Consider the following 5,614-nt stretch of genomic DNA (forward strand, 5'->3'; position numbering starts at 1 on the left):
TGGCTTATGGGACCCTAGATCCCCAACCAGGGATTGAACCCAGACCCTCGACAGTGGAAGCGTGGAGTCACACCACTGGACCGCCAGGGAATCCCCCACACTCTTACCTTCTAACATTCAGTGCTGCTAATGAGAAGTCGGTTTTATTTTCATTATTATTTTCACTGCTCTATCAATTACCTTTTTTTTAATTGCAAGTTTTTTAATTGTTCTCTTTTTCTTTGGTATTTAAAATCAGAGCGTGTGACTGGGTGGGTCTTTTTTCAGACTCTGCATTTGCCCCTCGGTGGACGCCCTGTCTGGAGCCCTGTGGCCGTCAGTGCTGCACACCACTCGGGGCATTTCCCTGACACTGTCCTCTCCACTGATACTTCTTCCTCTCTCTGTCTATGTCTACTATTAATTGGATGTTAAAACTTCTCTATTTTCTACACATTATTTTCCACTTTTTAAAAATTCTCTTTGCTTTTTGATTCTACTTTCAGACAGAGTGCCGTAATTTTTTTATCTTCCAAATTTTGTGTTGATCGTTTTATAACTCTGTTGCGTTTTTAACTTAGAAGAGCTGATCTTGTGTCCTTTGTCAGAGCATCCTATTCTTCTTTTATGGATGAAATCTCTTCTTGAGTCTTTCTGAATAAATTAATTGGACCATTTTCATTTAGTTTGCTTTTACTTTGGGTTCTCTTCCTCAAAATAACTATTTCCTCCAAGCCTGGGGGGTTTTTTCCCGTTTACTTTAGTCTCTCTCTTTTACTGTAAGTCTTCTCTTGAAGCGCCCAGAGACTCTTCATTGTCCACCTCTAATTAAAAGTGAAGCCCAGAAACGTGACTAGCAGCTCTGTGAGCTGGGCTGACTGGCTGAGGAAGGCTCAGGTGCCTGGGGGCTGAGCACTAGGCTGTGCCGACTTCCCACTCTGCAGTACTTTTTGTTAACGTTTATTTTTACTCACTGCTGGCTGTGCTGGGTCTCTGTTGCAGCGGGGCAGCTCTTTGCAGAGCGTGGCTCCAGAGCACGAGCCCATTGGTTGAGGTGCAGTTCTTTGCCCTTGGGCCTGTGGGATCTTCCTGGACCAGGGATCGAACCTGCGTCTCCTGCATTAGTGGGCAGATTCCTGACCACAGGGAGGTCCTTTTTTTTTTTTTTTTTTTGAGCATGGAGTCTGACTACTTTCCTGGGTGCTAGAGACCTCGCTTGAGGGTTGGGGTGAGATGGTAGGACCACGTTCCATATGCAGACTCTCAGTTAACCGCCCTCTTCTTCTGTGTGCGCTCCAGACTGTGGCCCGAGCCTCCTGTGCTTCTGTGCTTAGTTGCACGCATCCAGACCCTGACTTTTTCTTCCCTGGTGTCACAGAGCCAACGAATGCAGAGCCTGGACTCAAACCCTCTCTGGAATTCCAAAGCCGAGGTCCCTGGACTCACAACAGCATCCTAGCAACTGCCTAGTTAGGGTCGACCAGGAAGGAAGAGAGGAACTTCCCTGGCAGTCCAGCAGCTAAGACTCCGAGCTCCCCACGCGGGGACCTGGGTTCCATCCCTGATCAGGGAACTAGATCCCACAGGCCGCAAGCAAGGTCCTGTGCAGCTAGATAAATGTTTAAAGGAAAGAAAGAGGATGAGAAACCTGGGCCTATTTTTCAACAGACATGATAGATTTGTTCGCTGTTAAGTGCTTATAGTATCTGAGGAGCATATTTGTTTCTTCGAAGGTTCCCAGCTCAAATGCTTAACATAAGCTAGAGAAATAAAGTAGACGGGGGCGGAGGGGGACCCACACCTCATTCAAGGTGGCGGCCACTCCTCAGCTGCGGCCAGTTGCTGCCACACAAGCATGCTCGCCAGCCTTAGCTTCACCTTCCAATTTTCCAAGAAACATCACAATTCAGATTACTGAGTAATAGGTTATTGGGTAATGAGGTAAAATGTTGGCAAATAATTCAGCTGTGACTGTGGACCAGCTGCAGTGACCGACATCGCACTTGGAGAGAAAACCTGAAACAACGTCTGGAAGGAGCAGAAAGCGAGAGCCGGCCAGGGCCCCGCGGGTCCAGAGGCTGCCTCAGAGCACGCGGGTGCTGGGCCTCCTCTGAGCCCGGGTGCGCCAGGGGGCTGGCCCAGCCGCAGCTCCCACTCCTCAGTGCTCGCAGCCCCACGGCCTCTCTTAGAGCCCAAGCCAGCTACTTTCTCTACTTTTTTTTTTTCTCAAGTCATTTTGCTCAAAGGAATCTTCCTCCTTTTGGATGACAGAGCCCACAGCACAGCAGAAAGGTTCGTGAACACTTGATATGGGCATTGGCGAAGGGGGTGGGGGGCGCCGAGTTCCCAAACCCCGAGGACTAGTGACAAGGGGCAGGCTTAACCAGAGGCCTTCCTGGAGCCTGGAACATGGCCCAGAAACCATTTAACATCATTGAGCCAGAGCTCTTGCCTCTATAAAACTGAGATAACCAAAACAGTTGTTTGTACTTCATAGTATTGTTTCAAGAACCAAGTGAAGTAATGTGCAGGGGGGTGGCATTGTGATTGCAAATAAACTATCGCCTCTGCTGGAGAAATTAAGGATGTATTTGAAAAGTAGGTACCAGGTAGGGACTGGAAATAAGCCTTAGAAATATCCCAAGGTCAGTCTGTAGTGAAATTGCCTGCCGGTCATTTTGGGGTTGATGTCATTCCATCTGATGCAATGGACTGCAGTTTATTTTGTTTCATTAAACATATTTAAATAACAAGACACCTAAAATATCAAGGAACATTAAGAAAGGAGGTGAGCCTGGGTATGTGATGATGACTCCTCTATCCTGACTCCGTCATCCTCCCAGGATGACCTGAGGAAACAATTCCAGAAGACATGGATCCTCGTTAGTTTTCAGGAACTCCATTTATGTGCTGGTCAGAAAAACCCCCTTTAGGCCATACAATCTCTTGGGAAACTGATGGAGACCTGTGGCGTCGAGATTACACCGAGTTCTAATTCAACTGCGCTGTCTGAAGAGCAGAAACCTCTAAGTTTCTTTCAGTTGAGGGATTATGGCCTCCTCCCCAGGCAGGGTCGGCTTTGTCACTGTTTCCTGATTCCTGTGTACATTTCGTACTGAATGGTTCAAAGGAAGGTTCCTGTGCAAATACGATAGAAGCAATTTTTATAAGAGCAAACTCTTTGAAAATGACGTGTTTGCTTAACAATAGAATGGTTAAATAGATCATGTTTTTATGATGCAGGATTGTGCAGCTATTATGAGTTCATTTGCAGAGTGATTCGCACTGGGGAATGGTAACGACACAGATGTGGTGGTACTACCCTGGACGGAGGGCGTACCCCCGTCTCCCAGGGCAAGCCAGCTGAAGCCAGATGGGAGCATGGCTTGGAACCTTGTGGCACAGCTGTGCAGGGCTGGCTGTTCACAGCGGCAGGCGCAGCTGCTGCCTTCGAGGGGAAGTGGACGCCACAGATACCGCCTAACCCTCGCACACCTGCACCTGGGAAAATCCCAGAAGCCACTGGTGCGTGTTTTCCGAGAAGGCTACATGCGGGGATGTTGTCCCCGTTCATGATTGTCATCTCAAGTGAGAAGAACCAGGTCACCGTGGAATGAAATCCAGGAGGAGCTCAGCTCTGTGTCAGTGGAAGCCGAGTTCTGTGAGCTTGAGTTTAAGATGTCCTTTAATGCAAACAAAAGTTGAGTTGAGTCATTGATTTTATTCTTGACCCTGGGACTTGTCATGGGGCCAGGGGAGGGGGGCGGTCTTACTGCAAATCAGAGTTAATGGGCTGGATCATCTCAACAGAGGACTGTTTTCAGGGCCAGCTAAAGAGCCTTCGGGAGTGCAGATCCCAGGAGAAGCAGCAGCCCAGCCAGGCACAAAGAGATTTCCCTGATAAGAATGTCAGGGTCATCTGAGAAGCTGAGCAGTTCTGACGCTGGTCTCCTGGCTGGAGCCTTGAGGCATTTTCTGGCTCGGCCCCCAGTGATGTCCTCCCTGAACTCTACAGGGTGGAGGCTGACGTGAGAGGATTCGTTTTACCAGAAACGTGCTTCCATATGGGGCCAGACGTGGATGGCTTTGGCGCTCTGCTAACAGTGATCTGTGGATGGGACAAGGCGATCTCCCTCCCAGGTCATCCAGACAACTGACCAAACCGCTCTGATCACGGGTGGGATCTGGACCCAGGGCATCAGTGAGAGGCCATGGTGCCTGGCTAGACAATGGGGGTGCCCAGCATGACCCCAGAAGCTGCTGAGGGAAGTTTTGATAGGAAATACTTTGGCCACCTGATGCAAAGAGCCAACTCACTGGAAAAGACCCTGATGCTGGGAAAGATTGAAGACAGGAGAAGGGGACGGCAGAGGATGAGATGGTTGGATGGCATCACTGATTCAATGGACATGAGTTTGGGTGAACTCCAGGAGTTGGTGATGGACAGAGAGCCCTGGCGTGCTGCAGTCCATGGGTCGCAAAGAGTCGGACACAACTTAGCGACTGAACAGCAACAACAACAACAAGGCCCTATTTGAGAAGGTGGGGCGAGCACTAGGGAAGCTGGTGGCTCCGTCTCTGCCCGTGGCATGTTGAGACTTGAAGACCAGTTTACATCCAGCTGGGGAAACTGAGCCAGAGAGATTAAATCAGTTGCCCAAAAGCATACAACTGTAAGGTGAAGGAAGCCACATTTGAACCCAGATCTTCTATATTCCTGCTTGTTCTACTTTTCATAAGACCTTTCAGGAGAAACCAGAAACTGTCCAAGGAATACTGGTAATCCAGTTGGATAGAAAATAAAAATGACTGCTGTGCTGTGCTTAGTCGCTCAGTCGTGTCCGACTCTTTGCGACCCATGGACTGCAGCACGCCAGGCCTCCCTGTCCATCACCAACTCCCGGAGTTTACTCAAACTCATGTCCATCGAGTCAGTGATGCCACCCAACCATCTCATCCTCTGTCGTCCCCTTCTCCCACCTTCAATCTTTCCCAGCATCAGAGGCTTTTCCAATGAGTCAGCTCTTCCGGCACCAAAGTATTGAAGCTTCAGCATCAATCCTTCCAGTGAATATTCAGGGTTGATGCCCTTTAGGATGGACTGGTTTGATCTCCTTGCTGTCCAAGGGACTCTCAAGAGTCTTCTCCAGCACACAGTTTGAAAGCATCAATTCTTTGGCAGTCAGCCTTTTTAGGTTTAGAACCTGATGGAGGAAAAACCAGGCAAGTCCCTGCAGGGAGGGGTAGGGAGGGTGACACTTGGGTTAAGATTGAAAGATGAGGAGGCAAGGGATGGAGGAGGCATTCCAGGGAAAGGCAGCGTTGAGGGAAAAGCAGAGAAGCAACAGAGCAGCCTGAGGCTTTTGCAAACACCCGGAGCCAGCAAGGCTGCAGGCAGGGAGGAAGTCACGCGCTGGGCCACAGGACCAGTGTGACCCCCCCGGAGCTGGGAAATTACAGATGGCAGAGTAAAATAAATTTCTTTTTCGTAACATCCTGCCAAACAGCGCCTGTTTCTAGTGTCTTTCTGGTTACAGTAAACATTGGCGAGCCTTGAAACACTAAGCTATTTTGTTTAATTTTAAAGGTAATATCAATGTCAATAAAAGCTACTTTAAGGATATGCTAATGAGCA

The 5,614-nt window shown here is 49.0% G+C and overlaps 1 long non-coding RNA gene across 1 annotated transcript; it reads left to right on the forward strand.

The window, feature by feature from the left end:
• The first annotated feature begins 1,167 nt into the window (after positions 1-1,167).
• On the forward strand, positions 1,168-3,689 carry LOC133255108 (uncharacterized). The gene is made up of 2 exons (XR_009738886.1): positions 1,168-2,271; positions 3,223-3,689. It is a non-coding gene; the product is annotated as an uncharacterized LOC133255108 (long non-coding RNA).
• The last annotated feature ends 1,925 nt before the right edge of the window (positions 3,690-5,614 follow it).

Source organism: Bos javanicus, chromosome 10 (assembly GCF_032452875.1).
Source record: "Bos javanicus breed banteng chromosome 10, ARS-OSU_banteng_1.0, whole genome shotgun sequence".
In the NCBI taxonomy this organism is placed as follows: domain Eukaryota; kingdom Metazoa; phylum Chordata; class Mammalia; order Artiodactyla; family Bovidae; genus Bos; species Bos javanicus.